Consider the following 9623-nt stretch of genomic DNA (forward strand, 5'->3'; position numbering starts at 1 on the left):
AACTTCTAAATAACTTCAGTGGGTGCTAGGAAATGCTTCCAAAAAATTTCTCAGCCTGATTTATAGACTTCTATCTTTTCTCTGAAATATTTCTGATGATCCTGTCTCCTGTTTATCCTTATTTGAGTAAAGGTTTTCTTATTTATCTACATTAGTCTTCCCTTTGAAACTTAGTCTCCACATAACAAAGAACAAAGTCATGGTTTTGATTGACAGCTGTAATTTAAGGAAAATATCCCTTTGAGGGTACTTTATGTAATGGCTCAGAATATTTGCTTTCTTAAGATTCAGCACCCTTTCTCAGAATTGATACAATATTTCTTAAGAGGTTTACCTTGTCAAACATTGTTAAAATGTAAATAAAGTAAATAAAATGGATTTGAAGCCACAGGGTGCCTTTAATAGCTTTTTGTCTCAGATGTGAAATAAATATGAACTTTATTTAAACTGCAGATTTCTTTGAGATTGCAGAAAATGACAGTTATATTCCTATGCTGTTCACTACAGCTTTGTCTGGCTTTAATTTTTGGAGTCAAGGGGCAAAAAGCGATACCTATGGATTTTGTGTTAAGAGGAGGTTCATAAATTATGGATGAAGTGGGACAGTTATTGGTATTTAAAGACATCATTCTTCTGGATGAATATTAATAGGGGTAAAAACCTGAAGGAATTCTGAATAAAAACTTTCTGAAATAGAGCAACTGAACAAAGATTGCATGATTCAATAAATAATACCATTGATACTGAAATGATGGATTATTTAAATACGCACATTGATGCTCTAGATTTTGCCTGCTCTATATATAGAGGAGCGATTCCTCACAGCGCAATTTTTGAACTAAGTCAGTCCACCGAGTTCGTTTTCAAGGTGGTGGTTCCTATAATGAGCAGCTTGAATGAAACCTTTGCATCGTTAACTCATGCCACTGTAACCTTTGTGTCTGAGGTGGATTGATGTAGTGGTTGAGGTAGCCCTGGGCTGACCAACAAGCAACCAAAACCAGGCAAGCGTGGATTGTTGGCAACCCAGTTGCTAGAGCTGTCTTCTCTGGTAGAAAAGGTAAGTGTAATACCCACTCCCAAAAGATTACATCAACTTGTTTACATTTCTCAGATGATTAAAAACAGTTAAGTTTTTTGTATTTTTTAACTCTGTTTCCTTACCAAGGAATAGCATAATGAAAATGGTGCCAATGAAGTAAATATGCAAACTGCTAAGCAAGAGTAGACTGACAAGGACGGTGGAAGGCAAGTGGAAATGTAAAAGGAACATACAAGATGACAGTCGAAGTCAAGAGAAGAAACTAAATATAGACATAACTTATGGACTTGAGGTATGCCGGTCCAGTTAGGCCTGGTATCCACTTTGTTGCTTTTTTTCTCTCTCCTCCCGGTGAAATAACTAACAGTTCTGCTTCCCTCCCCAGCCCAAACTTGAAGCTTTGGCTAGATCTGATCTTCGCCTGGCTTTAAGTATGTATGTTTTGCACAATACAAAATCATACTCATTTTACATGAAATACTAGAAACAAATCTGTTTTCTTATGCTTCTTTTTTTTAGGCTATTTTGTTGTGTTGCCCTAGCTTTCTAGAGGATGTAGTAGGGATCTATGCACTACTGGATAAGGATTTAATGAATTTTTAAAGAAATTGCTGAGTTTACCCATTATTTCTAAACCTTAGTGAAAGAAGTGTAACTGATCATTTTAGAATAATTCTGTTTTTGTGAGTTCCCAAAGATTATTGGTTTCAGATAAGTTATTCCTACTTACATCAGCTAATTCTTTTTTTATTTTTGGTGAATCATGCACAGTATAATAGAGATCTGATATGCAGAGGCTGAAACAGTAATTACAGAGTCACTGTGTGGAGCCTTGTGAGATGATGCCCTTACTGTGAAGCATTCTGTTTTGTCAATAAGCTTACATCAATACTTGGCAGGTCATTTATGCAGCTTTAATGGTTCAGAATATAAACTAGACAAAGTGACTAATATCAAATTGGAGCTGCTTTGCATCTGCAGTTGACAAATCCTATTTTGAAAGCATGCATGAACATGAGGATCAAACTTAGCTTTTTACATTAACTTTTTATTTTATCTTTCTTCTTTTTTCCTTTTTTTTTTTTTTTTTTTTTTTCTTCCCCCAATGGGGAAGTGTCTGATAGACTTCTAATTTACCTGTTGTTGATTTCCTGATTTTATTCTGAATCTCTTGCAGCTGAGATGTCCTTACCATTGGAGAAGCAATTAACAAAATCCCTGACTGGAGTATATGCAACATCTGTTATGGAAGCATAAAAGGTTAACCTAAATCCCAACATGCAGAGATGTCATACTAGAACAAATCAGCATGTGGAATTACCTGGAGGCGCCACAAGGTTAAGGTGGAGCATATGTGTGGTAAAAAGGTTGTTTATAACTAGCAGAATGAATTTTTCAGGATGAGAAGGTCAGACATGCAGAAATGAAGACTGTCTGTGATGAGCAGAGATTGTTTTAGGCTCCAGATTTCATCTGGTAAACCCCAAGCTGGAAAATTTTTTTTGTATGTCCAAGCTGAAAACACTTAAAGAAAGGATAGCACGGATGCCACTAACTGTCCTTTCTGGATGGGCTTACACTTATCAGTCAGCTGTATTGTATACTATGTTTTCATCCGAGTATATTTTGTACTAGGTTCAGCAGATTGGTCAAATTTGATTCTCAAGAAGGCTATTACCAGACAGTGTAAGCTGGTTTTAACCTTTACATATCAGAGTCCTTCAGCTTGCTTCAAATCCAATGCATGTTGGTACAAGAGCATCTTGCAGCGCGTGTGTTAACTGTCTAATTTCCAAATCTAAATATTGGGGGTTCTATGTTGGGTATATCTGAGACAGTGTCTTAAACGACTGAAATGTATACATGTCTGGTAATTGTAAAATCTTGAAAACATTCACATTGGATCTTCATATGATTTGTAAACAGTTCTTCTACTGCTTTTGTTGATCAAGATAGGTATAGAGTACCACACACTCACTTCCAGCTGTTTCCTAGGGTAAAGTTTAATTCCAGGACATTTTGGTGTTCTCCAAAGGCTTTGCACTGGTGTGTGATTTTGTCTACGGTCTGTTCTAAATTCATTCTACTTTGTACTCAACATTTGCATGTACGTGTTTCAATATGTAAACACTCCTGCATTAGCCTATGTATGCTAGGGCTGTTGGAGCTGGCACAACAAAAATGTGAATATGCTGGAAGGAATTCAGGGGGGAAAAAAAGCTACCAAAGAGATTGGAGATTGAAGGGACCAATTAGTGGGGAAAAGATTGAATGGTTTGATTGTGCCCCTTTCATGCAGGCAAAATTCAATGGAATATTATGTATATGGTTTTGGAGGCAGTGAGGGACAACAGCCGAAAAAGGAGACATAGTCAGGGAAATATAACTGAAGGGGTATGATAGCAGTCTCAAATGCTTGAATAGGGAAGAAATTTAAAATGTATTTCAGAGCAACAAAATGAAAATAAAAAGGTTAAATTAACTGTAGAAAATTAACTTACAGAAAGAAGGAAAGGGAATAACAACAAAAGTAGAAGAAAAAAAAAAGTCAATGAAAATTAAATTCTTTACACTGTGCAATGGCAACACCAGAAAAGCTATAGAGAATCCATTGCCGGGATAATTTAATATGTAACTACTTTAGCCTTCACATCTTCTAACGCTTGGAAAAGACAGGCATTTTGAAAGAATGGAGTAATGGACCTTGGGTGATACCGTCTCTGATCTCTGTGTGATGTGTGTGCATTTATGCGAGTATGAATAATGTTTGAAAAGGATAGGTCTTGCACGTGGAGTTGCTCCCTGAAATTTTAAGCGTTTAACTTAAGAATGCCTGGAAGGTGGTAACACAAGGGTTTATTCTTATCCTAATTCGGTTGCTCTGTATTTTGTTTGTATTTTCAGGTACTTGATGTACTTCGAGTCAGATTTTCAATTGGCTTTTCGGTAAGAATTCATTCCATTTTGGGTGTACGCCTGCAAACACGGGGCCCACCTGGCGGCTGTCGTCTTTACCTGCTAAATACTTGGCTAGATGCAGTTACTGAGTCCCTGGAAACGCTGCTTTTGTTCAGTACTATGCTACGTGGTCTAGTGGGCCTCTAGATTGGGATTGCTTTTTGGTCTTCCATACATTACAAATATTCCAGACTTGAAATATGTAAAGAAGAAGTTTGGCTATTTTTTTTATCTTCAGTGTGTCGGGTGGTTTTCTTATAGTTTTGTTTTGGGGTTTTGCATGTGTTTTCTAGTCATCTGGAAAGGATTTAATTGTTTTCAATGAGTTACTGAACTTTTTTTTTTCCTAACTACCAGAAACCATGGCAAAAATTACTTTCTATAACCTTGGTTATGTAAGCCGAGATGTTTACTTTCATTACTCTATGCTATGTTTAGTTCATTATGTAAGTCATTGACAATTGCTAGGAATTTTTTAGATGTTTTACTTCATTTTATATACTGCCCGTAGATAGTTCTTCTACCACAAAATGCAAATTTCCCTCTTGGAGCAACAAAAGGAATGTCTGCATCAATAATGAAGTAACTGGTTATTAGATTTACATACCAACTGATGTGTTAGGGGGGTTTAGATGATTTCATTACTTCTGCCTCCTTTCTGAAGGTTAACACTCTGGTTAGACAACCTTGTTTACCACTTCTAATATGTCCCATGATTGATTGAGTCACCTTATCAACATTTCTGATTTGTTTTTTTGCCATTTCCTTTAGGGCATACCTGCCTCTTAGAAATGGGCTATGGGGAAAAATCAGAACTAATGTAAAACTCTGAGTATTCCTTTCTGTTCAAGACTGGGTAGAAATGCCCTATGTGCATTTTGTCACTTGTTATGAGTATCTGTAGTTCAGCTTTTCAGCCCATGACATGCAATTTCTCCTTCAACTCTCACCTTTTCTTTGCCTGTATGTCACAAATTCCCTGTATATATACAAGTTGTCACGTCCTAGAAAAAAAAGTGTATTTTGGCAATAAGACAGTTCTGATTTTTGAGAACAGCTTGCTTTAAAACTTGCTTGCCACAGCTCTGCCTTTGAAGGAGAAGGATTCGAGTTTCAACTGCTCTGTAATTTTGTAATGGATTACATTTCATTTTGTTTCTATTTTAATCTTCTATAGATAAAATTTCTATCTTTTCTTCATCTAAGACAGCATCTGCAGTGTACTTTTTTAAGGAAAAGGAAAAAAGCCCCACAAAACACCACCCCACAACAGCAGAAAACCCCAACCACCCTCCGTTATCTTAAGTAAAAATGTGAAAATTCCCCCAAGTGGGAGCAGGGAGGAAAAAAAAAAATCCTTGAAAAACAAAGGTTGTGAACTGATTTGAAATATACCTGGACTGTGGCTAAATAACTTTATTGAGAAATCATACTTCGATAATTTTTTGAAGTGCTTGCCTAATCAGGGTTTATTATTCTTAACACCCATGTAAGTGTAAGCTAAGTTACTAATACAGTGCTAAAGTTGGTTTTCTGTATTGTGCTTTGCTTTTCAACAGCTGACTCGTAATGTTTAGGTTTTATTGGCTGGAGTCTTATATCTGTATTTCATATCCATATCAAAACCATGGATTGTTACACCTATGAAGAACAGATGTACTTACTTTTTATAATCCTTGTCTCGTATGTAGTGTTCCAGGTGATGTCAGGACATACAGCTTAGCAGCTGATTATATTTGTTTACACTTACTGCTGTGTGAAGAACATCTGTTATAAATAGTAGTTTGAGAAAGAAAGTGTCAAGAAGTGAAATACTGTAAGAATTAAAATTGATGCTGTCTTTCATCAATGTTGAGACTGTCAGAACTTGTATGAGCCAGCCCTAAGTATCCACAGCAGGCAATGCGGTGCCAGCCTGTTGTTAGATAACCAACATTTAACAAGTAGCAGTGTGTAGATGTACTGTGTGGTTTAAAGCATTGTGTTAAGCATCATTAAAACTGAGTCTCCGTAGAGCCTTATTAAAAAAGTCCTTTCTTTGTAATAAAACATTTCTCTCTGACTGTTTCAATTAAGGCTGTAACAATACAAACAAAATGCCTCCTAATTCAGCAGCATGCTGGAGAACCACTGTTACTGTCAAGTTGTGAAGGCAGGTGGAAAAAAGGAACTATCTTTATAAACCTCCGTCTAATCAGCAAATGAGAAGCATCAGATCGATTTCTTGGTTTTCTTGCATCCATCATCCCTGTTAAGTTTTATATTTGCAGATATTTCAGTGCCTGTTGGTTCACTATTTGTCAGCTGCAATCCCCTTTATGTAACTTATTGCCACCAAGGTTTAAGATTCACAGAAGCTGGTGTGCTGGGCATGTCTGCCTACGCTGGTTGGTTCAGTGATGTTCAGTTGTAAACTGATGGTGTGAAGTATTCTTTATTTGTCTGGGGAAAAAATAATAGCAGTATATGTATGCTTGGGCAGTGTACCAGCAACCTCGCTGTGTTTGGCATGGCTCAAGTTCTTCCTAATGCCATTTAGCTCGGTTTTTAAAATGGACTCCTACAGGACGATCTCTACCTGTGTGGAGTCCCATGGACTTCCTTTTGGTAGGTGAAGCGTACAGCACTGGAAACGTCATAATTTGACACAGTGGTCAAAATGAACTTGCCCAGTTACCTTCTGTTGGATGTCAGGTCTTAATTATAAGACACAAAGGGAAATAGAATCTGTATGTTAAAAATTTAGGAGCTTTCAGACAACCCCAACAGATGAGAATCCCAAAGAGCTGCTTAATTCTCTTGGACTCTTGAAATACTATGAGAATCCTAAAAAAGGTGATAAAATATTAGGCACATCAAGTAAAACATCTATACGCTTGATCTGGTGTGACTGAAAGGAAGAACGAACTGGATGCAAGCAAAGAGATGTTGTCTTATGCAGTAATCAAAAATCAAAGCTGAGAGCAAGATAAAACACTGCCAAGAGTGGATACTAAATGCTTATAGCATGGCAAATGCTGTTATGTTATGGTCGGTGAAATAACAATCGTTCTTCAAACTGTTTATTTTTAATTGTATCTATTGCAAATGGATTCTTTGAGCCACTTGAGCCCAGTTACTACTGATGTATTTGTGAGTTTTAAAGCTGCATGCCTGCAAAGCCAAAGTTCCACATATGAACTCCTGAGGATTAACCCATGATGGTTCTGTGAGTACCAGCCAACTTTTTGTGAGAATAATAATGAATAAGGAAGCTTTCAAATAAAATGAAATGTAAATTACTTTTTAAAGCTTTTGGCATTGGTGGCCAGGAATGGTGCTTTGCACTGACCTTACTTATCCCTATCTTTCTTTCTTTAAGGAGGCCTGCCTTCCCTCCTGGATAAGGCTTCTGAAAGAGCTCCTTCTACTGAGTCAGTAGTGGCCCTTTCACTTTGAAGGTCCGTAATAATGGCCCTTTCCTGAGATAGTACTTGTTCCCACTGCTTTGGTCAGGAACTTGAGACTTAATGTCATCATCAAGGTCCTACGTTCTGCCATTTCCTACTTGCCATATACTTTCAAGGGAAAATGACATGTAAAAATGGTAATATATGAGTGGGTTTTCTCAAAAATAGGGTGTCAACAGGTCCAGTAAGCATGCATGGCATTTAATTCAGCATGCATTTATGTATATGTGATATTTGGAATTTTTACAACCTAAGCGTAGTCAGTGACACCCTGTTAATAAGAAATTTGGTGCTGAGTTGGTGATTGTACAACACGTACATTTTGGTGACTCAGTTTTCTTTAGTATGAAAACAACGAAAATGCTAAAAAAAGCGTTTTAGGCTTCTTAACGTACATAATTTTTATTTTAGGCAGTGTAGTATAGGTTTAATTATTGCTTCACTGAAGTCTTTGCTTGTGTCTGTTAAAATGCAAATAATATTGTGGAGAGAACGAATGGCATCGTATACCCACAACAGATTTCACTGCAGACTATAGCAACTGGTTTAGATCATGTTATTAAAAGCTGAAAATGTATTGATTTCTCATGGTCTCAGAAGGGCAATGCATTTTCTCCTGTTCTAAGTAAAAATAAACCGATAAATGGCTGCATTAATGATGCTATTACTGACTAGCAGCAGTATGTTTCTTAATGTCTCGGGCCTCAGTCATGCAATCGCTTACTTACTCATATGTTTTACTCTAGGCAGCTTCACAGAGCCATTATACTCAATTGGGTCATTTGTCTCAGAAATGAATTCACTAAAATCAGACTTGGTTCAAGTCACACATGCACTTCTGAATGAATGTGAATTTGCTGTGCATTATGAAAGCCTAACCTGGAGGAAGATATTTAAAACTATTGCGAGCAGTGCAAATTGCTATACAGTGCCTCACTCCCAGTGAATTTTAGACTGTCTGCGTTATTAAGGAGATTTATATTTCATCTTTTATAGAAAGATAAGTGACATATGCCAACATGGAAAAAATCGCAGCACAGTTAAGAGTTGGTAGTTTCTTTTATTAGTTACTTAGTCTCTCATAGCCATATATTTCACTCCTTCCAGCCCTCATTCTCTCCGTATATGTGACCTTGTCTAGTTTTTCTTGTGAAAAACTAGAGCATCGTGTCTCCTTTGGGATTTTGTAATGGGGCAGATAACATTTCTTTGGCACTTAAGGTGAGTCATGAGATGTCTCTGAGAGAAACTGGAGTCAATTGTGAAGTTTTTTTTTATGTATTTATTTAAATTTAATTTGAAGTGGCTCAATATATGTGGAAAGGTCTCAGACTACATATGGAAACAATCTATTTTCACTTCTAGGACGCTTTAGCGAACCATAGAAATATGAAGTGACATTTTTGTCTTTGGCAGTTCTTGCTTGTGTCAGTACAAGCATACTGTAGCATAGGTAATAAAAGTTATACAGGGAGGCTGTAACTTCATTTATACCTTTTTATTTGACTTGAATATATGTTGGCAGTACTGCATCAGAGATGTTCTCATGGTTCTTGATTTTTTAATCGAGTTTTGGGTAAGTGTGAGGGCCAGATGCCCACCTGCATCTTCAGGTCTATTGGGGGGCCTTGATTAGAAGCCCCAAAATCAGGAGTTACGGAACTGAGACAGAAAGACTCACTAGCTGCACGGGATGTATTCCTTCCTACTTCAGGCTGTGACCAAGCAATTTATTGACTTACAAAGATTTCTGTTTGACTTTTTCTAACCTACCAGTGTTACTGGAACTCTCCCACTGTGCAAGGATTGGAATCTAAATCCCAGATCAGGCCTCTGGATGCCAGATGGCTCTTTGCCAAGCTTATTACATGAGACAAAAAAAATAAAAATAAATCACCTTTAGATTCCAGAGCTGTCTGAAAGAGCAGTGCCTCCCAGCATGAGAGTCAGCTGGTGAGACAAACGGAGAGTTGTACTCCCTGTTCAGAAGTCTTCAACATAATAAATGTTTGTTGTGTGTGCAGGCAACAAGGAGATGGCCACCTCTCCTCAGATGCAGAAAGAAGAGGCATGGCAAGGAAAGAAGGGAAAGAGTTTATCATACTGAACATTCCCAGCCAAGAGAGCTCTGTGGCTCTAATGCTGACTCTCTAGCTCCAAACACACTGAAGTTG

General features: G+C 37.3%; 1 long non-coding RNA gene across 1 annotated transcript; it reads left to right on the plus strand.

Annotated features, from left to right (window-relative positions):
- The first annotated feature begins 623 nt into the window (after positions 1 to 623).
- Positions 624 to 2379, plus strand: LOC121082746. The gene is made up of 3 exons (XR_005826104.1): positions 624 to 1060; positions 1169 to 1334; positions 2220 to 2379. It is a non-coding gene; the product is annotated as an uncharacterized LOC121082746 (long non-coding RNA).
- Positions 2380 to 9623: the final 7244 nt, after the last annotated feature.

Source organism: Falco naumanni, chromosome 1 (assembly GCF_017639655.2).
Source record: "Falco naumanni isolate bFalNau1 chromosome 1, bFalNau1.pat, whole genome shotgun sequence".
Classification (NCBI taxonomy): Eukaryota; Metazoa; Chordata; class Aves; order Falconiformes; family Falconidae; genus Falco; species Falco naumanni.